The following is a 23993-nucleotide window of genomic DNA, read 5'->3' on the forward strand; positions in this document are numbered from 1 at the left end:
TGCCAGAGAGATGAGGAGCTCAGCTGCACAGCTGGAAGGATGCACACAGGCCACCCAGTCCAGCTTGAGCCCTTCAGTCCCAAAAATGCAGTGGGGAGAACCCAGAAGGGGCAAGGCCAGCTCAGAGGAGAAGGAGCACATCAGGAACACCCAGAACGTGAAGGGACCAGGCCAGATAGGAAGGAGTGATCAGCAGGCACTGCCCAGAGCCAGGGAAGAACCGCACCGAGACCTCGGCCACCCAGCTGAGGATGGCACGGCAGTGGGATGAAGCACCTGCCCGGGCTACAAGGGCCTGTACCCCAGCATGGGAGGGAGTCAGACCTGTCCCTCTGGCCTGTGATTCCTCCGCTGTAACTGCCATGGAGAACCACCATGAGCATCACGGGCAGAAGGTGTGACTCGTTTGGACCCACCTGACAACTGAGAGCCCGAACAGGGCGCCTCGTGGACCTGGTCCCAGCACATCCCTGGGAATGGCACTGCCCTGCCAAAAGGGGGAGGAGGATTTTTCACCCTCAGCAGAGGGTGGAAGGCTGGGGAAGGTCAGACAAGGAGTCGTCCCTATAGCATTGTTCTGGCCACCAGTAGAGCTCAGTGGACCTCCAGAGATGTGGCTGTTGGCAACACCAGCCGCTCTAGCGACTGCTCAGACAAGTTCCACGCAGTTGTTCCCCCAGCAGGAACCACTGCCCAGCCCCAGCACTTTGGTGGCAGCAGCAAACCCCGCCGCGGGCTGAAGGCTGCAGCAGTACAGGACGGAGGGATCTGCAGCGGTGGGAAAACTCACGGAGGAAGGGGACAGAATGGGTCAGGTGCGATGGGCTGTGGGATAAAGAAGCACGGGGTGCTACGTGTGGGGGAAGAGCAGTGGGGATCCAAGGGGATCTTCGGGGAAACCCACCCAGTTCATCTCCAGTTGTGCTGAACTTGTAGTGGGAGACGAAAATGAGAACCATTCACATTCATTCTGTGAATCAGCCATCTCTCCAACTTCCCCCCGGGGCTTGGCTCCTCGCTTTCAGACTTTATCCATTGTTTGCTTGGACTTCTCCAGGAAAAGTCAGGTCAAGGGAAACCCCGGCCACACCACAGACTCTGCAGCACTTATAATTGACAGCCTCATGAGGATGTGGGGATTTAGCATATTCTGATATGAAAATATCTGATGATAATATGCTACACTCCTGGCTATAAACATTATCTGCTGGCACGGGAGGAATTTAAGCCATAATGCCAGCTACTACAACGCAGGCCTGGAACTCTGTGGAAATACCACCCTGATCCAACAGCTACGCAGCTCTGTTTATCCTAGTAATTAATTCTCTCTTATGTTTAGTGATACAATTAGAGGAACACTGCCATTCTGATGGGCTTGTTTCCACCAATGCCTCTTGCTGTATTTACACCCCACAACAGCCTTGGCCTTACAGAGAAGGGTGAAATCGCATTTATGAAGACAATGCCACATGCATCCCCAAAGCATTTTGTAGATGGGAAGTTAGGCTCCAAATTACACGTTTATTGTGCAAGCACACAATGAGCTCAGATTAAATATTGACTAAAGCCAGTCTAACACCCAAAATAATGAAGATGAGCACAATGCTGTGATTTACTCCCAGCCACTAGAGAAACACACATCTGTAGCATGTAACATGCCCTTCCCACAGATACACGCTTTGTATTCCAGCTAGCCTTAGGCAGGAAAATTTTTTCTCATAAATTATGGATTTTCTTTCCTGACTGCCAGCATATCCACATCACCAATTGCAAAGGAAACAAATATAATAACAAAAATCAAATGCCATCCCCCCAGCGTAGTGACAGGCGGGTGACCAGCTCCTTGTATTACAAAAGTTAAGACAGGAAAATGGAAGAGAGACATGGCCAAAAGCAGAGAATCCCTTCTCTTTTGTCCCTTAGGATGGGAGGCAGCAGGGAGGTGTGGGCACGGCAGGTATCTCCCAGAAAGTGCTCCAGCCCTGGCTGTGCAGGGAAAACCACCCGTCCTTCCTCTGCCAGCCCCCTCCCCAGACCTGCAGAAAAAAATCAGGGAGACGCAAATGCTAATACAACAATGACGATAATGACAGTGCTGGAGGGGCCAGCACACACCCCTCGCAGCAGCCCGACCTCTAAATCCTCTAATACGGCGCCGCCTCATTCAAGATTAAAAGCAATTGTAACCTAGCACAGACAAAAAGGCACGGGAGGCAAGGCAGGATCTGGCGCGGCCCCGCTCCATCCAGATGCAGTCATATCACTTCAGCTTCTCTGTACCATCTCCATGACAACCATGTAATTTGGATGCAATAACTGCTGCCGAATTGATCTTTAAATGTAGCTTTGTTATAAAACATCATGCCGAGCGCATCGGGCTGGGGAGAAAGCCGGGAAGCCCCCAACGAGTGAGGGCTGTGATTAAACAGCCCCCCTTAATCTCCAGCTGCCCAACAGCCTTGCTGTTCCAATAAATGGGTGGATGAACGGATTTTAAAAGCAGGACCAGCGCACAGCGATTGTAGTGCAACATCCCCAATGAGACACCAACCGAGAGCTGGAAAAATGTGTCCATGTATATCCTGAGAACGGGCATCTTTCCTCGTGCACACACACACACACACACACATCAGGACGAGTCGATCTCCAGCAACCAAAGCACCCAGCTGATGCATCAGATAATCCGAACAGGAATCAAAACCGGTATAATTAAACAAAATAGGAGGGGGATCGATGTGCTGCATGACAATGAGAGCAAGGGAGCTCGCATTCCTACTTACCCAAGCAACGAGCTGTTTATTTTTTGGTCCCTCCACAAATGTAGCTCCCTTTTCTCTTCAACAATCCATGCAAAATAATCTGCAGCCCCACAGACGGAGGAGTGGCCCCATCCCTCCCCCTCCGCCACCTTCCTAGACCTCCCTATTATTGGCTTCCTTCTCCTTTCCCTCCCGCTCTCCTCTCTCGCAGGCAGTGGTTACACCTCCCAGCCTTCCCTCAAGGTGTCAAGAGACTGCTCGGATCCAACGTGCAGGGTGGGAGGGACGGAGAGGAGGAGGAGGCAGGGAGCGATGGTGAATGGACCCAGCAAAAGGATGGAAGAAAAGCCCCGCAGGAGCAGGGCAGGAGCAGGGCTGCTGGGGGCTGGGAGGCTGCTCTAGCCCCTCGCAGCCGCTGTCAGTGACCCTGGGGTGCTGGGGTCATCCCCCCACAGGCACCTCGCAAAGCCTGGGGGGACCAGGTCTGCTCCCTGCCAGCAAACCACCACCCGTCAGGCTGGGACTGGATTGAAGTTTTGGCTTGAAATCCTGCCAAATACACACACACTGACTTTTACAACGGCACACTTCCATGCACAAACGTGCAGAGCTGGAAACGTTTGCAGGACCCACCCTGGTGCAGACCTCCATGCTGTAGGTCAGATGGATCTGAGCCCTGGTAATCACTGGGCTGCAGCCCCATCCCATCCCACTCTGTCCCATCCCATTCCATCTGAGCCCAGCCCACCTCATTATATCCCATCCCCATCCCATCCCACTGTCCCATCCCATTCCCGCTGCCTTCAGTAGCAGGGCTGCTCGTGTGCCCACCAGCTGATCTCACTCCAGAGCTTCTCGCTCCTCTACCACGGTGGTTCAGACCACGTGCCTGCTCAGCATCACTGGGAATTTCTTTAGCAAGGCTGACACCTCTCCCTTGTAACAGCCCTTGTGTGCAAAGGCAATGGCTTTATCTACACGCTAGAAGAGGCACCTGGCTGAGCCCTGCTGAGCAGGGTGGCTGGTGATGCAGGGTGGGCTGGAGGGCCATAGGGACACAGCACTTCCCGTGCTCTGTGTGCCCCATTCCTGTCCCTGCACCCAGCTGGTGGCTGCAGTGACCCAGGCTTCCGTGGGCACTGAGTTCAGGGCTCTCTGGATCTTGGTCAGTTCCTTACAAGCTCGACACGAGCATACTGCACCACAAGACCTCCTTACAGCCCCCTGCCATGCACAGCCCATGGCAGGCCACCACAGCTGCCCGCCCTCAGCCCTGTGCCCCACACGCCTTCTTCCCCTCTGACAGCTCACAATGGGCCGAAGTCTGCCACACCGGCTGGACTTGTGAGCAGGGAGGAAGGGCTTGGGGTCAGTCCCAAAGACGTGCTCCACAATTCCCTGCAGAAAACCACTCCCTGGACCTGGAACGCTCGCTCCAGAGAGCGCACGCTGCTGAATAAGCAGACAAATCCCCAGCATCTTGTATTTAAAATATCATTATGATCTCTAGCAATGCATCCAAGCACCAAAGCACAGCCACTCGATGAAGTCATGTCCTGGAGCAGCTCAGCTCCAGGCCAGATGCACTTCCAGCAGGGATATCCACAGCACAGCACTGGGCCTGTGTGCCAGGGATGGCCGTGGTAATGAACCGTGTAATGAGCCACCCTGCAGCTAAGGCCAGGAGATGTCCAACAAACCCACATGTGAACGAAAGGATCTGAGCAGGAGGGGCGCATGGCATGGGACCGGCATCACGGATGGGGACAGGTCTGGGCTAACCTCCCTTGGGTTCCTTCCTCTCACACTATCACAAAACTTTGTCCTGCTTCTCTCTCGGATCAATTCTAATGTATTTGTAATCTACCAATTATCAGGTTCGAGAGCTTTAACAGAGTGGAAAAAAAAAAGAAAGCATGATCAATGTTCATCAGCCTGTTGTACGGTTCGGGTCTGAAGGCAAGTAGCAAAATCCAATTTCTGTGCAGCCAGTCCTAAGAAGCAACATTTGCAGCACAAGAAAATGAGGTTCTAGTTGCTAAGAATACGTGCACTAGTGGGGCTGCATATAACTGGGTTATCAATCACTGCTCCTGGCAATGAGCTCACTGACAGCTGGGCTCAGGGAGGAACCTCCCCGCGTCCCATGAGGTGCTGGGCTTGTCCTGATCAGCTGTAGTGCACTGCAGGAAGAGAGAACCCAAGCTTTTCTGGACTGTCTGCAAATCTCTGTCACATGCCTTGCATATGTCATCACATTTTTTAGAATTAGGAAAATTCCTTAACTATAATGATGTTGGACAAGCTGTCCAGCTGCCCTGCGTATGAACAGTGCAGATGCTGCTTGCCAGCTGTGACGTGGCTCTTTGGGAGCAGTCTCTGGGAGGGACCACCTTCCCTCCACACCGACACCAGGCCCACCCCTCAAGCCTCAAGCAATGGGAGCACATCTGGGAGCATTACAGGGACTGCAGGCAGCAGAGCTGAACGCTGCAGACCACACAGCAGGTATGGAAGTTAACTGGCAGTACTCTGCACAGCATGGGACACTCCAGCCAGGCTGATGGGAGCAAGCATCGGGTGAACAATGGGAATCTGTGGTCCTGACACTGCACCTCTATGGGATGCACTGTTAAAATCGAGCTCTACAAGCTCTCTGACCAATGTGGAGAAGCCAGATCTACCCACCCGCTGCCTGCAGGTCCTGCTGACCTCCCCTGGCAATTCAAGAAGCTTAGCTGCAACTCAGCATCCACACAGAATCGCAGAATCACAGAATGGCCAGGGTTGGAGGGGACCTCAAGGATCACAAATCTCCAACCCCCTGCCACACGCAGGGCCACCAACCTCCACATTTCATAGCAGCTCAGGCTGCCCAGGGCCTCATCCGACCTGGCCTTGAACACCTCCAGGGATGGATGGGGCATCACAGCCTCTCTGGGCAGCTGTTCCAGCACCTCACCACTCTCTCTGTCAAGAACTTCCTCCTGACATCCAACCTAAATCTTCCCTCCCTCAACTTCAAACCATTTCCCCTTGTCCTGCTGTTATCTACCCTTTCAAAGAGTTGATTCCCCTCCTGTTTGTAGGCTCCCTTTAGGTACTGAAGGCTGCAGTGAGGTCACCCCACAGTCTTCTCTTCTCCAGGCTGAAAGAGCCTGGCTCCCTCAGCCTGTCTTCATTTGGGGAGGTGCTGCAGCCCCCTGCTCATCTTTGTGGCTCCTCTGGACCCTCTCCAACAGCTCCCTTTCTTGTATTGGGGGCTCCAGACCTGGACACAGCACTGCAGATGGGGCCTCACAAGAGGAGAGCAGAGGGGGACGATCACCTCCCTGTCCTTGCTGGCCATCCCTCTTTTGATGGAGCCCAGGATCCCATTTGCTTTCCGAGCCGCAATGCACACTGCTGTCTCACGTTCACCTTTTCATCCATCAAGACCCCCAGGTCCTTCTCTGCAGGGCTGCTCTCAAGGAGCTCCTTCCAGTCTGTATGGATGCCTGGGATTCCTCCAGCCCAAGTGCCAAACTCTGCACTTTGCTGTGTTGAACCTCATCAGGTTCACCCTGCCCACCTTTCCAGCCTCTCGAGGTCCCTCTGAATGGCATCCCTTCCTTCAAGCGTGTCAATTGCACCACTCAGCTTGGTATCACCAGCAAATGGCTAAGGGCGCACTCGATTCCGTCATCGCTGTCACTGATAAAGATGTCAGAGAGCACCGGTCCCAAGGCACAGCTCTGGGGGACGCCGCTCGTTACTGGCCTCCACCTGACACAGAGCCATTGATGACCACCCTCTGTCTGCGGCCTTTGAACCAATTCCTTATCCATCCAGTGGTCCACCCATCAAATACACATCCCTCCAATTTGGAGGTAAGGATGTGGTGGGGGACCGTACCCAAGGCCTCACTCAAGTCCAGCTAGATGACATTGGTCGCCTTTCCCTTGTCCACCGACGCCATCACTCCAGCACAGCAGGCCACCAGATAGGTGAAGCATGACCTTCCCCTGGTGAAGCTGTGCTGGCTGTCTCGGATCACACGCCCATTCCTCATGTTGATGAAGCATCCTCGTCCAGGAGGATCTGTTCCATGATCTTACCAGGCACAGAGGTGAGACTCACTGGCCTGCGGCTCCCGGGGTCCTCCTTGCTCCCTTTCTTGTGGATGGCAGCGACCTGATCCTTCCTCCAGTCATCTGGGACCTCACCTGACAGTCACGACTTTTCAACTATGATGGAGAGCGGCTCAGCAACCACCTCAGCCAGCTCCTTCAGAGCCCTGGGATGCAGCCGTCCAGCCCATAGACTTGTGCACATTCAGTCTCGTGAGTCTCACCTCAGCATCCCTCCAACAGGCAGTTTTCCAGCCGTGCCCAGCTCATGGCACTCACAGCATACGAGGACACTTCTGGGGGCTGTGCAGCCTTCTCAATTTTTTTTCTACAAAAACACTGTAAATGTTTGCATGTCCCCAGGAATGATTTTGCTTCCACATCCTCCCACTGCTGTTTTTTCACAGCAGATGCCCTGTACTTCCAGCTGGGACTCACCAACTCTCAGTACCAGTCGCTGTGATGCAGCCAGATGGGAGGGGAGGCAGCTCTGTCCCCACTGGGTGCTGCAGAGGGCTCTGATACCCACAACAACCTGCAGCATTTATTTTCTCCTGGACATACATGCATATGAATGTATATACAGGCATGCTCACTTATAGTTCTTAACACTAGTAAAAATAATTTCCATTCACTGCTCTTTCCAGTTAGCCTTCCAGTTCTCTGCATCATGTAACAGTTAATTCATAGCTTTTATTACCAAATCCCTGCTTTTTCTGTTGTTCTTTTTTTGTTATAACTATTATTATTGCTGCTTTTGTCTTCCTTAACAATGACAGACTGTTAGCTCAGAATATCTCTGATAACTGCAAAATCCTGTGCATGCTGGGGAGGAGACAGCCTCTATCAAAGTTCTCCTAACAACCCTTCTTTATCACAAATTATTCTGTTCTTTACCAACCATTTCTTGTTCTTAGCTTAGGAAAACTGACCACTCTTTAGTGCCTTGCATATGTCATCAATTCAGGATTTACATTAGGCTCATAACAAACACAACTAGGTCATTTAAGCAACCATTAATTTCAGTAATCAATTCACCTTTATCTGTTGGGCTGAGGTCTGATATAGAGTTATACCCATTCACCGCCACACTTTTGATAACAGAAAATTATCACCCATCACTTTTAGAAGCTCTGGGGCCACGCTATTGGCAGCAGCACAAGAGCTGCAACTTCAGTGCCTGAGGCTGAAGAGCTGTTCTGCAAACATGGATTTTCTTTTGCTGTTTTTTGCCGTGTCTGAAGCTGTTTTTGTGATTCTGAAGCTGTTTTGTGTGTGTCCAGCCTGCTGGCAGGAGCTGGCAGGCTGTGACCCAAGCACGTGGCATCGATGTACACCACGACAGCACCATCCCCTTTCTACCAACTGGTGATGTTGGTCCAGTTACCAGTCAGCACCCTTAAGACACATGGAGGTCGTCAGTCTGAATCCAGCCTAGGAATTCTGGCTCTAATTTTCAAATATTTCAAATGGAGGAAGAAAGATTAAAAGCCAATTCTGGACTGATAAACTGGATTTACATTCTATTGTCTATGAGTGAAAGCTTGAAAACAGTGGGAAGGGACATGTAAGTGATCTGAGGTTCCACAAACACAGGAGCTGGGACCTGCTGGGAGAGATGGGGAGCAGAAGTGCCGAGGGTGTGGGGCTCCCACAGCAGCAGAGTGCTGCACTGCACGAAGGCTTACAGCCATGCAGGGGATCCTCCCTGCTCAGCACAGCCCTGCTTGCCGCGGCAGATCCAATAAGAAGGGCGCTGTGTGGAGCTGATGGGGAGACGACACACAGAACGACGTGAGCTATGAGTGCCCTTAGGGCTGCTGGGGGTATAGCACTTATCTTGCTGAAATGATCACTGAAAGTGGGATGGGGAGCACGAAGCGACGTGGCTGAAGCCATCACAGATACTGAACGTCACCGCAGCGAGCGCAGCGGAAAGGGACAGAGAACAACTCATTGGGTGGCTGCAATGAGACCAGACCAAAATTATTCCTGATGAAGCAATTAGTTACAGCCTAATGCCTCGTCTCTTTTGAGCTGGGAGGCAGAAGAAGGTAGTAATCTCCTCAAGTAGAGATGAAGAGCAGTTAACTTAAGAAAAAGTCAGTTTTGCAATGAAGAACTACAGTTGCAACCTTCACAACTTCATTTTCTTTCCCCCTGTATAAAACTCTCCCCCTGTCAGCTGGTTGAGCTGAAAAAATACATTTCATTAACAAAGAAACACTTTTACATTACATCTTTGTTCATTTTACTTCAAGATGTTCTGCTTAAGTTCTAGCGGTGCTGAATTTCGGGGAGGCACCAGGAAGGGACAATTCACTGCATGGGGCCTGGGAAGGAGGCTGAGACACGCCTGGAGGGCAGCTGCTGCCCCTCACTCACCAGCACAGCCATAGCTCCATCACTGACAGCAGCGAGGCCACAGACGCCCTGCCTCCATCCTCACACCGCACAGCACATCCGCTGCCCGGGGTATGGGAGCTGTGCTTCAGCAGCAGCTTATCACTCCTCAGGTCCACGTGGAGCAGGGAAGCAGGTAAGTAGTTCCCAGCCTGCTCTACCTTTTAACTCAATTTCCACTTCCTAAACCACCGCTGACATCTATCTAAGTAATCATCATCTCCACAACCACCCTGAGTTTTAGCTTTTGCCGAGCATCACGCAGAAGATTTGGAGCTTCGGAAAGGATGCTGAGCTTAAGAAGCTGCCGCTGCAGGCAGCTCTGGGGGCCTGTCGCATCCCTCCTTTGTGATGCACACACACACACACACTCACACACGCCGTGTGCATGCGCTCTCTCCCATGTCAGCCGCCGAAGCGAATATTCGCCGTCAGATCTTCCGAGCCGCAGCACATTTTTAATCAGTCAGATAATTCAATCATTCCGTTCAGACCTGCTCTGCGCTGCTGCCATTTTCAAGCATCAAAGCCTCCCCGTCAAACACCGCGCGGGCTGGGGGCTGGGGGCTGGCTCAGAGCGCCGGCGGAAGGCAGAGGAAGAGCACTAACAGGATGGATTCAATGAACTTATTATGAATACTTCTGAAGCACCCAGCCAGCCATCCTCAGCGGAGAACAATGGCACAGCACGAGGGCAACTCGGGGATCCGCAGCGTTTGCTGTGTTTGTGCAAATCCAAGCTGGTGGGGCGTCGGCTCCTGTTCGAGATGCGCAAGGCCAACAAATGGGATTTGGACGTCTGGATCTCATTAAAATTAATGGAAATTGGGTGTCCAGACCTACAGGCAGCTTTCAGAACCTTCGTGTCTATTTATAATTAATGTTCCCAACAGGGAGACTAAATATTTATACAACCGGTTGCGTTATATGCAAAATGGAAGAGGTGTCCACTGGTAAACCAGGGCACAAGAGAAGAGCAATCTCATGGGATGCCAGGTTCAGTCCTTGCTGTCTCCCATTAGGCCCAGTACTGGGCAGATGTTCTCAGGGCACAACACAGCTGGTTTCAATGTGGCCCAATGGCGTCCCTGGGCTCTCCTCCTCTCCCTCCCCACAGCTCTGGCTCCCTCAAAGACCCTCACCAACTCACTTCACCTCTGCAAATGTCAGTTCCCAATATGACAAATACATAATGCCACTGAGTTTACCCAGTGTAGGAGTGTAGCAGAGCTTAATCCACAAACACTCCTCTGCCTTGGTTAAAGATGCTATAGATGGCAGATGTCAAGCAAGAGACTGACAGCAACCTGCCTCCAGGCGTTAGCGAAGCCATGGCTGGGTCTGTGCCACTGCATTTGTTCTTCAGCAATGGAGTAATTCAGCGTACGATGCTGGTGGGCTGGATGCTGCATGCAGCTGGGGTCTTATGAGCTGCAGGGGGAAGACTGGCCACTTCTGCAGGGAAGTCCAAAGCAACCAAGCCCCATTTCTCCTGGCCTGTCTGTCCTGCACGGGAAACACCTCCTCATTTGGGCTGTACCTTAAATCCAAAGCAGTCCACTAATGGGATGGCCATGGAAGCTTGGGCCTTGGGTCCCACCCTGAGGACTTCCAGAGCTTGGCTTCAGTCAGGCACGTGGGGTGGGCCTGAAGATGGTGGTACTTCACAATGTTTTAATGGAGAACATTCAGAAGGTCCAACATCAAATAATTTTCAATTCATTTTTTCCATGACTCGCCCAAAGCCACTGGATACAGCAGCTCTGCTGACTCAAGCAATACAGAGACTGTCCATCTCCTCCCCAGGAATGCTCTAGCATCCTGAGGTGCCTCAAGCCCAGACAGATGTATTTCGTGGTGCCTGAGAGCTCACCTGGGATTCCTCAGCAGGTCCCCAACTTGTACAACACAGCTTCAGCATCACTGAAAGGCCAAAATGCTCAGCTGGAAGATAAGTAACCTGGTGTTGCGCGCAGGGTTAAATTCAGAAAGGTGTCCCTTGTGCTTCTGGCCTCCAGCTTTTAGTTAGCTTGCTCCTCTTCAATTTCTCTGCTACGCTGAAAATAACCATTAATGCCACCTTCCCACATAACTTTGGATGCACTATGCAGACTGTCATTGGTTCTCCTGCCCATACATCACAGCACTGTAAGGGCTGCGATTTCTGCTGCAGCTGACTTAGCACAGGAACACAAAGCTCAAAAGATGAAACTGAACATGAGCTGCAGCCACATCACCTGAGCCTCGCAGACCACTGGTGGTGAAGGGCGAAAAAAATGCCTCATTCCTCTCTGACATCACGGCCAGTGTGCTGGACTGGATAGTTTCGTGGCTTTGTTCTCAATTAACATGATGGGCTTTGCAAGACACACATTCAGATTCAGGGCTTAAAGCTGTTGTCCTCAGACAAGACGTCAGAAGGACATCAAGGACACATGAAGAATAAAACAGCTTCATTTTCCTTGAGAATACCTTTCTGCTTATTCTTTAATTAAACAACAGCAGGATGTAGACTTGTGAGACAGCAGAAGGATCCCAAGGCGGAGGAGATTAGGAGATCTACATAATGTGAGGATGTAAACCTTTCCCACCGCCGCCAGCGTGGCAGCTGATGCTGGCAGAATCCGCTCCATTACTGAGCTCATCCCTACAACAAGCTTCTGAAAAGGGTCCCGCTGATGTTCACTATTTAATTCCAGAAGTAATAACATACCCCAAATCACAGTAAACTTCCAACATTGTGAAAGACATATGGGGGATGGGCAGGGACTTCAGGAGCAGGTTGGAGAAGCCTCTGTGAGCAGTGCCTACGTAAAAGCTGGTCCTTCCCCACAGCACAGGCATTGGAGCTAAGCAATCTTTGAGATGCCTTCCAAACCAAACCATTCTGGGCTGCTGGGACTCTATGAGTTCAGGACTCGTCCCAGAGCCTATGCCAGCCCAGCAGGACTATCCCTTGTTGACACATGCAGAGGCAAAAACTGAAGATCTCTGCTATTTTATCACACAGATCCACAGAAAGGTAAGCTTCTCCATCTAGAGAGCCCATGAGGTGCAAGGCTTGGCCTTGGAGGCTGGGAAGCATTGGCAGAATTCAGCCTTGGGATCATTGACGTCACTGCTGCCAAGAGGCCAGGCTGGAACCCATGGCCCAAGCACATCCTAAGCCCTGATGTGACCTCGTTCCCTGCGAGCATGGCTATGTGGCAGCACGCTGGGAATGCAATCATGCTCCCAAAGAGAGCTGCATGGATTGCTGTGCTGTCAAACTGCCCTAGATTGGAAGGAATAAACTCCTTTCTGAAGGGAGATAATTGCTCTATTTTAAAACTAAGTGGTTCAAGGAGAAAAATGCAGGCAAGAGGCCCTGATGCCTCTGAGCTTGGGACTGGAAACGGGTGTGCAGAGAGAAGCAACTGCGGAGCTGTTTTGCTGGATGCTGAAGGTCCTGGACAGAACTCATGTACCAGAGCGATGGACCCAGAGCACCTGGGCTCAGCCCGTGATGCCAGCGCTGCTCTGAGGCCAGCATCAGAGTTCCCTCTAGGAACTGCAGCCATGCAGTGAGGAACGGCCTGACCTGCCCACGGGGAGCTCACGGGGAAGCTTCTGCAGGGAAAAGAGCTGTCGCTTTGACAAACTGTCTCCCACAGCGAAGACCAACAAACTGGAGCAGACAACAACAGAGTCATTAATAAGGCCAACTTCTGGCATCTTCCTGGATCCCCCACCACCGCGATTAGTGACTTCACCGGGCAAGCACAGAAGAGGCTTCTTCGGCAGTTTTGTCTTCGCTGTTTAAAATTCAATAGCTCCACTTTCTAAGTGGGTGGAAAAGAAACAGTTTTTGTGATTTAAGAGCCCACCCTCCTTGTCCCCATTGGCATGGAGGAAGCCCTCTGCTCTGAACTTGGCACACACCCCTCTGGCCCACGGCGGAAGGACACCAAGAGGTTTGAAGGATGTGTCAGCTGCTTCCTAGCCTTGCTGGACAGGCACTTTCCTTGGCATAGACAGTTTGCATGTCTCTTGTAGGAAGTCAGGGAGAAGCGTCACACTCAGTCACGGTGCTCCATCAGCACGGCCACCAGGGATGCATCCCCAAGGTGGGCACCCTCAGGGCTGTCCCTGCATCCCCTCCTCCAGGCACAGAGCAAGCAGAAAGCTCTGCCTGCAGGACTGCCTACACAAAGAGAAATCCTGCACGTGGAAACTGCGAACAAGGGCACGGCGTGCCTTCGGGCAGCACTTCAAGGCGGCAGAACACGCATTTTTTGGGACCCTGTGACCTGGAAAGGACGGCAGAAACACTCAGCTGGCCCCTCACACAGGAGACAGATATTATTTGTATACATTTTTGCTTCAAAAGGTGTCCAACCTTCCATTTGAGAGGAGCATGCCACAATTCCACTTACCAATCCCTTCTGCCAGCCGTCCCCTCCCTCCCTGTAGCACAGCCTCTCCACCCAGCTCCCACCACAGCCACCATCACATGGGTCTTATCTCAGCCACACATAACCTCAGTCCTTTGTCAAGACGGGGCTTAGAGAGTTCCCTGAAGTTAACGAAGCAGGTCCATCCCCTCATTAACTCACGGCCTGTCTCCTCTGATTAGGTTGTGCTGACTCTGCTCGCACACCACGCTTGCTGCTCTAGATGCAGGGACACTGGGGTATTTCCAGCTGGGACACAGACAAAGGAAGGAGATAACAGAGCCTTGGTTACCACCGGAGCAATTCGGGACAAATAATTAGAGGCTTTCATGCCTAATTGGATCTGTACTGTCAACCCGGGACAGGAGATGCCTTAACCCTCACTGACTGCCTGAGATTGTTTGGTAGGCCATAAATAAACCACAGACATGGTCCAAAGCTCATCAGCACTCAGCTTCCACCCTGGATGCTCACCCCTTCCTCCCAGCCCTGCCACAGTACCGCTGTCTTGCAAGGGAGCTCAGCTCCATGGTCTTTTTTCATGACTGCACCTTTTCAGCCCTTCCAGGACACATGGGGTGCTCAGAGACCCATCGCAGCACAGACTTCATCGTGTCATTGGTAGCATGAGCAAGAATCTACAGGTTTTAACTTCAAGCAAAACAAGTGGTGAGGAAGAGCCAGATATTGACAGATCAGTATTAGCAGGGGCTTGCACACCAAAGACAAGCTATTTCCAGAGCAAGGCTTGTGAGATGTAAGGTCTTTCCCTGCAGCGTCTAGGCTTCAACCTGCCTTCAGTTTCCAGTTACAGGCCAAGGCTCCAGCCTCACTTGCGGCCCTGCAAGTCCTCCTTTCCTTCCCAGCTCTCATGGTTCTTCCAAATCCTGGGAGCAAAGCCACTTGAAGACTAGGCATGCAAACAAGAAAAACCAGTACCACACAACGGTCAGAGGACACTCAGACCCTGAGAGCAAACTGGAAGCACGAACCCCTCCGAGGTCCTCCAGCACTTAATGCAGAATGCAGGCACGGACACCCAGCGTTCAGGCACCTCTCACGCCAGCAAGCAGGCTGACTGCTGTGCAAGGCCAGACGTGCTTCCCCAGGACACAGACCAAAGGAGAACCTCACACGCTGCTCAGGATCGTGACCTGCAGATCTTCTACCAGGCGCGGGACACACAGAAAGGCAAAGTCACGGCAAAGGACGGTCCAACACTCTGGGCCAGGCAAAAATAGATTAACCTACTTGAAAGTAGGACATCGCTAAAGAGTAGGACATCTGGTCACCACAGCAGGAGCAAGCACAGAGGAGACAGCTTGTCCACGCACACACCAAAAGAGCAGGCATGAAGCATCCTCAAGGCTGCAGCTGGGACAGGCATTCCCCGAGAAGAGCGGCTCTCCCTCTCCCTGGGACAGCCCTCACACTGTGCCCACGCCTCCCCACCTCTGCTTCATGAGCCCCAGTGCCTTGTCTAGCCACGTTCCCAGCCCACCAGCAGGGCACTGTTCAGAGGACTCGGCCAAGGACCGTCAGCACTGCACCTGTGTTAGCATCTTCAAAGGCTCTGCAACCCAGCACCAGTCAGCAGGCTGTGGCTGCACCAGGCGTGATGGCTCTCTAAAGAAGAAACAAGAAGGAAAAGGCCACAGATAGCAGACACATCAAAGGGGCCTGGCTGCATTTTGCAGAGGAGTTAATGCCACACTGCTGACCGGCTGCTCCAGGGCCGGGCTTTGTGTTGCCCTTGGCAGAACAGACAGTTTTTTTGGCTTAGGATCTCGTGCTGGAACGGAAACCCAGAGCACCAGGTCTCAGGACAGAGTTCAAAACACTGTTCCCTGATTGTTGCTGCTCAAAGGAGGCGGCAGGAAACCATCCAGGCTTGCAGGGAATTTCCTTTGCAGAAAAGTGTGAACTTGTCAGAGCTGGGCTCTCTCAGCCAGGTGCGGTGCGTTCCTTTCAACTCAGGCCAAAAGTGGCCTGGGACCACCAGCCATGGGTGGGCCACAGCCAGCTGGGGGGACCACAGCACCCTCCCCCCCCGTGCAGTCAGGGGTATGAGACCTGCCAGCCCCCACCTCCAGCGCAGGGGTACCTGAGCCCATCACGCTGCCAACCCCAGCCGCCCAGAGGGCTGCAGGTGCCCCATCCCTGGAGGTGCCCGAGGCCACGGGTAGGACCCCGAGCAACCACAGCTCAGTGAGGGCAACCTCACTTTATTTTAGCAAATATATATAAAAAAGCGATATATAAAAACATTCGAAAAGCAACCAAGCTTATCGAATGTTCAGATATCCCGGGACTCGCCTTCCATCACCTGCCAGCGAAGAAGTGAAAGCAGACGCAGAGCTCCGACCGGGAGCGTGCTCGGTCCCACGAGCGAGCCCAGCGCCGCTCCCGCGAGCACCGCCCGCAGGGGCCGGCAGCGCGGTGCAGGGAGCCGGGCACGAGAACAGCTCCGCACGGCAACCCGGGCTCTGACAGCGCCGCCAGCTGGGACGCCTGGCGAGGCCTGAAAGCATCACGGGCGAACACGCCCCGGGGCAGCAGCTCCGGGCTCCGGCTCCGAGGACAGCAGCGGCTCGCTGAGACCGCGCCTCGTGCTCACCAACCCGCCCTGGGCCGCGGCCGGACGGAGCTGCGAGGGGCGGTTCGGGGCACGCCGCCCCCCGCTCCTTCGACTCCGCGCCGCCCGCCGCGAGCTGCGTTGTCCCGGGGCCGCGCACTCACCCCGCCGCCACGTCCGCGCCTCCCGTGGGGCGCCGCGCCCCTCCGCGCCATCGGGCGCCGCTCCGCGAGTCCCGGCCCCGGCGCTGCCCGTACGGATCGCCCGCCGCCGCCGCCGCCGCCGCCGCACTTTGGCGCCCCCTGGCGGCCGCGCTGCGCCCCGCGCCCGCTGCCACGGGCAGGCAGAGAGCGGCGGGCAGGGACGGCGGGGACGGCGGCCGCGGCGCAGAGGCGGCCTCTCAGCTGCGGGGCGGCCGCGCCGCACGGCCCCGATGCCAGCAGCAGTGCTCGCAGCGTGGCTGCACCCGGTGACGGGTCTGGCGCAATCCTGTGCTCATCCTCACAGTTCGCATGAGGTGCGGGAGTGCAAGCGCTCCTCAGAGCCCTGCCGGTCGTGGGACGGTGTTAGTGCAGCCCCGAGGCGCTGCTGCTTTTCAGAGGCACCCGAGCTCTGCAAGCTGCCCTCGGAGCACACCGCCTGGACACTGAGTCATAGAGTCATTAGGGTTGGAAAAGACCTCTGAGACCGCCGAGGCCAACCCCAGCCACTCACCGTGCCCTCTGACCGTCCCTTATATGGAACACCTCCAGGGTCGGTGCCTCCACCACCTCCTTGGCAGCCCATGCCAATGCATTATCACTCTTTCAGAGAAGAAATGTTTCCTAATATCCAACCTAAACCTCCCAACACAACACCTCACCATCTCTGTTACCTGGGAGCAGAGGCTGGACTCCTCCTTGTCATTACCTCCTATCAAGGAGTTGCAGAGAGCTATGAGGCCCCCCCTGCACCTCCTCTGCTCCAGACTGGACAGCCCCCGTTCCCTGCTGCTCCCCATAGGAGTGGTGCTCCAGACCCCTCACAGCTCCATGCCCTTCTGTGGGCGCACTCCAGGGTCTCAAAACATGGGGCAGTGGTCACTGATTTGGCCCCATGCATACCTCCCATTCTTCCCCCCTCCACCCCTCCCATCCCAGGGCCAGGTAACAAAGAGGTGGGGGCACGCAGCCCCCTCCCCGCAGGCAGCAGCTGCCCTCTGCCCTGCGCACAGCCCCACGCACGCACGGAGCAGCCGCGTGCACAGCATCTGCCTCCCGGGCACCACGTTGCTAAGAGACGGGGTCCGTTGGGAGCCGAGAGCCCGCACGTCGCAGGAGTGATGGAGCTGCTGGGGAGCGAGGGACGGCGGGGGGGTCACACGCAGGGCTGCGGAAAGACACCCCCAGCCTTCACGTGGGCGGCTCTGAAGGGGGGAGATGGGGGTCGAGAGCGGCAGCAAGAGTTCAGCATCAGCGAGATGGGTTTAATCTCGAGAGAAGTCTCGGGTGGGGGGGTCGGGTCAGAAGGATCGCGCTGACGCAAGGCGTTTCTGTTCGCAGCCCGCTCCCCCTCCCAGGGCACGGGGGGAGGCTGCGCTCAGCGGGGCAGCAGCCGGCAGCCGGCATGCGTGAGCTGCGGGGGGGCAGGACGGGGAGGGGGGGAGCCGGGTGCTGCTGGGATGTTGGCATTGGGGTGAGAAACAGCCCTGCTCTCTGCAAGGACCCACCTTCCTCTTCCTCCCCACACGTCTCTTGCAGGAGCTTGGTGGAAGGGACGGTCCCCAGCACCTTGTCATCTGATGAAAGTACTTGAAGCAGAGAATCAAATCACAAGAGAAGGGTTTCCCGTTCACTGAACCTTGAGCTGAAATCAGACTGTCCCCATTCTCTTCCATCCATCCATCCACCTTGATTTCTGATGTGACCATTAGTGGTAATTTAAACTACAGACTGGCACAAGTCACCCAGAGAGGTGGCGGCGCCCTGTCCCTGCAGGCAGCTGGATGGGCTGTGAGCACTGATGGGCTGCGGGTGTCCCTATGCACTGCAGGGGATGGACTGCATGGCCTTTGGGGGGTCCCTTCCAACACAAACGGTTCTGTGGTTCTATGACTCCTTTAACATCAGGCTGCCTTGGTGTGTGACCATGCAAATAAAAACTTCCTGTCTGCTGCACATTCAGGTCTTCCCAGATGATCCTTCCCTCCTCGTGCTCCTTCTTCCTTTGTGTTCCACCACACAGGCCCTGTTTTCCTTTCTCTGGGTACCCTCTTCCCTGACCTATTGCCATCAGAAGAATTCAGCAGAGCTCCTGAAGGGCAGGACTCCTTATTCACAGAAGTCATGTTGAATTTGAGGCCTAGGTAGATTAACTGTTAGGTTTAAAAGTTTCTCCAAAATTTGTGGGATCTATGAGGGACAAAGGCTTGTAAACTGAAGACAACCAGATCGCCATGGGAGCAAGGCTTTTGCTTTTCCCAGTGTGATGGCTATGAGCACCAGCTCTCACTGTACCTCAGGAACCTTTCTGCAGCCATGCCCATCCCAGTGCCTGCGACCTGACTTTTCTGTATGCCACGTCTCCTGCTGGGACAGCTCTCTGGCACACCTGAATGCTGATGGCCCCCTTTGGAGAAGTTCAGCTGGACACAAAGAGCTACTCCTGGCCGGACAGGTGGGATGCTCCATCCCCAACTTGCACTGTGTGAAGAGTGTGCCCAGCTGTCCCCATCATCCCCAGTCTCGTCAGAAGCTGGGTATCCCAACACAGCCATTTGGAAAAGGAAACTCAATTCTCCTGAGAAAATTCCTTCCCTCTTCTCAGCATACAGCAAACTGCTCTTTGGTGACTCTCAGTTACTGCCAGATAACTCTGTTCTTTGGTTCCCTCCCTCTCTGTCTTGACTCTAAGTATATGGCAAGCAGGGCCATTTGCCAATGTTTGTGTCTCGACAAACAGTCTGTCAGCATTTTAGTGTATGGCTTCAGCTGGGATCAGCTATGTGTTCTCTCCCCATTAAATGGCAGAGCTGTGTGCAAACACCCTGGCATTAAACCATCTGGGGCATGCTCGGGGCCAACTGCAGATCTTCCAGGAGCACGGCAGGAGCCCTCTCGCTTCAAGGCAGCGGGCGATGCAGGGCTGCTGCTCCGGTGTCACTGCCTGCATAGGTACCAGCCCCCATCCTGCCCCGGGGTCCTCTGCCACGTCAGGTTCTCACTAGGACCTGGTCCCCTTTGCACCCAGAAATCTCCACCTGACTCACGCCAGGTCCTGCCTTACTCTGGCATGAGTGAGCTGCTGCAGGTGGTGCTCCTTCATACAGCAGAGGCCATGGAAACAACTGCTTGCTGATAGCACACAGCCCCATCCCAGCACCTTGGTAGGAAGCTGCCAGTGACTTCACTGGTGAGACCTTCAGATGTTGTTCAGACTGAAAGGCTCTGGAAAGAGTTTACGTCTCAGAGAGCAGTGATTCGGATAACTGTAACTTCAGCATTGACTTTTGCAATGTATTCTGTCCCCAGCAGTCTGCACCAACAGCAGAAGCTGGCTTTTTGCCCAGGTCACGTTCTGACATGGTATAGCTATTACAGGAGAAAAGCAAACTGGAAGAATAGGTAAGTGGGGATGTGTGTATCCCACCTGCCATTGGCTGGAGCCAAGGCCTTCTGAGTTAGTCCAATGCAGGCAAAGTGCCTCCACTGACACCATAGTTGAATTCATCATCGTTAAGCTGTTAACATATTCCTCCGACTTTCCTACTGCACCAGTTCCACATGCTGCTCTGGGAAGAATTTTGAGTGGTGTCATGGTGGTCACCTCCAAGAAGGTTTCCACATTCCTCTGGGACCTTGGGAAGAGATGTCCGTACATCTCTGTACACCCTGCACAGCAAGGTGCTCCTGTTGCCTGGCACAGAGTGATGGTGGTGTCCTTCAGGGCTCGGTACTGGGACCAGTGCTGCTAAATATCTTCATCAGTGACACCAACAGTGGGATTGAGAGCATCCTTGAACTGGCACAGAGTGCACAGAGAGGCGGCGGCGCCCCGTCCCTGCAGGCAGCCACGATGGATGGATGGGCTGCGAGCACTGGTGGAGCTGTGGGTGCCCCTGTGCACTGCAGAGGATGGACTGGATGGCCTTTGGGGGTCCCTTCCAACTCAAACAGTTCTGTGTTTCCATGATTCTAAGTGAAGATACTGGCTAAGGTCAGTAAGATTTTACCTTGATTCATGCCTCTGCAGCTCTTCTTGCATGGAGAGGAGTGGCTCATTCACCATGGAGTGGGGCAGCCATACGCTCCGAGGCCAGGTGATACTCACTCAAAATGTTACTCAGTGGGCAAGTGACCATTTTTATGGCAAGTCTGAAAGCTTCTTTCTGCTACAGCCTCTCCTGCCCTGGAGCTGGGGGAGGTGGGGATCAGCTGCAGGCACTGACTCTGTGGACAAAACAAAATGTAGACTGAGGATTTCTGGCAGAGCAGCTGTGTTATCACGGCCTCCCCAGCTGTGCTCAGCAGGGAGCAAGAGGGACAGTGGAACAAATGATGGTCAGGACACTGTGCAAGCAAGACTGATGCCCACAGATTGCATTATACTTTACCTGGTGAGCCTGCAGGTGATGCTGCTTGAAAGCTGATGTGACCCAAACTGGGTCTGCAGTGGCTGGGCTGAGCTGTGGAGTGGTGGATCACGTGGGCCTCACAGAAAGCAAGGCATCCCCCTGCCCAGGTTTTTTCTGGATGGTTTTGTTATTAGCGCGTTCATATGCAAGCTCAGTTTCTTTCCAAAATAACATACAAATATTTCCTGGTGTATGAGGATAGAGCAATCAGCGCCACAAAGGTGGGCCATCAAGAACTGCAGATGACAACCACGGAACTGATCAAAGGTGGGGTTACAGCAATTACTTCACATATCTGCCATGTTGTGCCAATGATTGTCATTAAGCTACAGCAGAAAGCAGCAAAACAAGTAAAAACTGAGCCAGAGCAAAGACAGCAGCTGTGGCAGGTGCCCCAACCCAGAAGTCTGACGTGCTTGAAGTCCTCCAGCTCACGTGCTGGGTATACCCGCAGGGTATAGCTGTGCCATGGATGCATGGGTTCCCAGGCTGGTGCTGGGGGATGTGGGGTAGAAGCAGCTCTGGAGCACACACGTGACAGCCAGAACGCGCCCCACGGCTGTGCTCTGGGCTGCATCAGCTCTCAGCAGCACACAGAAGCTGCACCCTCTCACTGGGCTTTTGTTGAGGTGATGGTTCGATGCCAGCTGTGCTCCAGAGGGAGTGACTACACAGGTGTGATGTGCACACAGCCAGGGCATTTTCCATCAGGGTGCCCCAGTACAGGGAGTAAGAGTGGGAACGGGGTCTGTGGGGGGAGAGGAGCTGCACAGGGATAAATCAGTTTGGGATTAGAAGGTGGCACTGGCAGCCTGCCATGTGACAGCCAGGCTGCGCAGCCAGAACCCCAGCTGTCAGCCTGGTGGCAGCAATTAAATGAGGTATCGATTGAGGAATTGTTGTCTGCAGGGTTTAAAGATAAGATCGATGGAGACCAAAAGGTTTAGGCTCCGTTTACTAATTAGCCGAGCACTCTTGGGAGAGAAACCTTCGGAAATGCAGAGAGCTGAGCTGAAGCAGAGCAGCACCGCCGATGTGCTGGGGTCAGCCAGCCCTTCTGGTGGCCACTCCTGACTGCCCCAGGTCGTGGCCGTGAGGGTGATGGCACCGGGGGGCTCATGGCAAGGAGTGAAGGCACCGAGCTGGGGCTGCACCCAGCTGCCTTCCTCCATGGGCAGGGAGAGGGAGCAACCCATCTGTGTGCAGGGAGGAGTAAATCGAGAGGAGAGCTGCTTCCTTTGCATTGCAAATTCTTTGAGGGTGAATTGATCCATTCCAGAGTCTCTGGCATTAGCTGCAGCCTGAACACATTTCTCTTCCCTGTGCTCCCTGTGCAGCAAGCGCAGAGACACAAAGGAGACGAATGTGGTACAGGCCGTTTCTTTTTGTGGCTTACATGCTGACTTTGCCTGTGCTTTCTGGAACTAAAACAGGGGAGAATGAGACAATGGCTGTATGCCCTCTGTGTTTTGCTCCCTCACTGCCAAATGATGTACAGGACATGGTCAGATGGGGACAGGCGAGTGATGGCCTTGCTTGGATGTGGTTTGGGCAGCCTTTGGGCTGGCTGCTGCTGCGGGAGGGGCAGTCTGTGGCTCCAGAAGTGGCTTTGCTTCTCAACCCGCCGAGGATCCGGGCCAACTCGTGCCTCCCCGGGGATGTCTCAGTGTCAGGCTGCTGCAGCAAGAGGCATTGATGCGGCTCCCCCCCCCCCCCCCATGCCAGCAGGAACATTCCTCTTTTTGTCCCAGATCCTGAGAAGGATTCCAGCCCAGCAAACACGGTCAGCAGCCGTCGCGCCACATCCTGTGACCCGCGGTCAGCCCGGGGCAGAGCTTCGTGCCCACCACGGCCCTGGGTCAGGAAGTGCTACAGGCACATTCCCACCATGTGACAGAGCTCTGCTGGCCGCATGACTGGCTGCAGGCCCTGGGGAAAAAGCCACCAGCTTGCATGCTCTGCACAGCTCAGCTGTGCCGGTGCCTCTCATGGCATAGTATGAGGGAGTGGGGTGTGCAGCACCACAGATGGGTGCAGAGCATCCTGCCCAAAGTCGGTCCTCGGCTGGGGCTGCACTCCCTGCTGAGCCCACTGGGAAACGCAGTGACACAGGGTGGAGTGGTGCTTGAGCAGGCTGAGGGTCCGTGGCCACCAGGAGAGTGAATGTACTGGCAAGGATGAAAGTGTGAGACAGAAGAGAAAGCAGAGATGAAGGGCACTGTGACACCAGGGAGCGGTTTCAGGGCGTCCCATGCTTTGCAGCAGGGCTATGAAGATTTATAGCTTTGTTTTCAGGGTCTGGAGGCGGCTTCCAGTCATTTGGAATTTAGGAGGCAGTGTCCCTTGCCTTTCCTCCTGCTCTGGATTGTAAGGCTGCAAGCCCCACGCTGAACCAGACACACATCTTTGTTCTCTGCATACAGTTCCTGTGCCTGAGACAGATAGCACATCTGATCCTAGTGGTCTTTTCCAACCCTAATAGTTCCGTGATTCTATTCTATGATTCTGTCTCAGGTACTGCATCTCTGCCTGTACAGGACAGAACTGACCAGGGTCTCAGGGACCATTGTTTTCCTGCCGCTCTGGCACAGCCCTGTGCCACCACAGTGTCCAGAAGCTGTGAATTCAACAAGCTACAAGAGATGTGGACCTCTGTGGGGGAACTGGCCTGGGGCTGCCAGTGCCAGAACATTCTTAGCATGTGGATTTCGCTTTCCTTATTCTTGCTCAACAGTCAGACTGGCCACCCCTGCCCACACTAAGAGGGAGCATGGCTCTGCACATGGCAGTGGAGGTACAGTACTTTCTTAGGCCTCCTCAGGTGCACAATCTCAGTATGGTCAGTTACTCTTTAGCAGAGACCTGCGTGTCAAACAGACAGATAAAAAAAAATCCCAGCAGCATGCAGGAAGTTCCTCATCTAAGCATAAGTCAGAAGAAACCTCCATCTTTAAGGCTTTAAGGCTCAAGGAGAACTCATCACTGCATACAGAGTTACCTACAGGCAGGTTATAAAGAGAACGGAGCCAGGCTCTTCTCAGCATGCGCAGTGCCAGGACAGGAGGCAATGGGGATAAACTGGAACACAGGAGGTTCCCTCTG

The 23993-nt window shown here is 54.0% G+C and overlaps 1 protein-coding gene across 2 annotated transcripts in view; it reads right to left on the reverse strand.

The window, feature by feature from the left end:
- Positions 1-16556, reverse strand: part of PSD2 (pleckstrin and Sec7 domain containing 2) — a 72690-nt gene extending 56134 nt beyond the window's left edge. The window contains exon 1 of one of the 2 annotated variants that reach the window (XM_048960804.1): positions 16444-16556. The gene's annotated coding sequence lies outside the window, so the exon portion shown is untranslated. Of the gene's footprint in view, positions 1-2780; positions 2997-16443 lie in introns of those variants that run through there. The other variant, XM_048960805.1, reaches the window with a different exon arrangement.
- Between the last annotated feature and the right edge of the window lie 7437 nt (positions 16557-23993).

This window comes from Lagopus muta, chromosome 14 (genome assembly GCF_023343835.1).
Source record: "Lagopus muta isolate bLagMut1 chromosome 14, bLagMut1 primary, whole genome shotgun sequence".
Lineage (NCBI taxonomy): Eukaryota > Metazoa > Chordata > Aves > Galliformes > Phasianidae > Lagopus > Lagopus muta.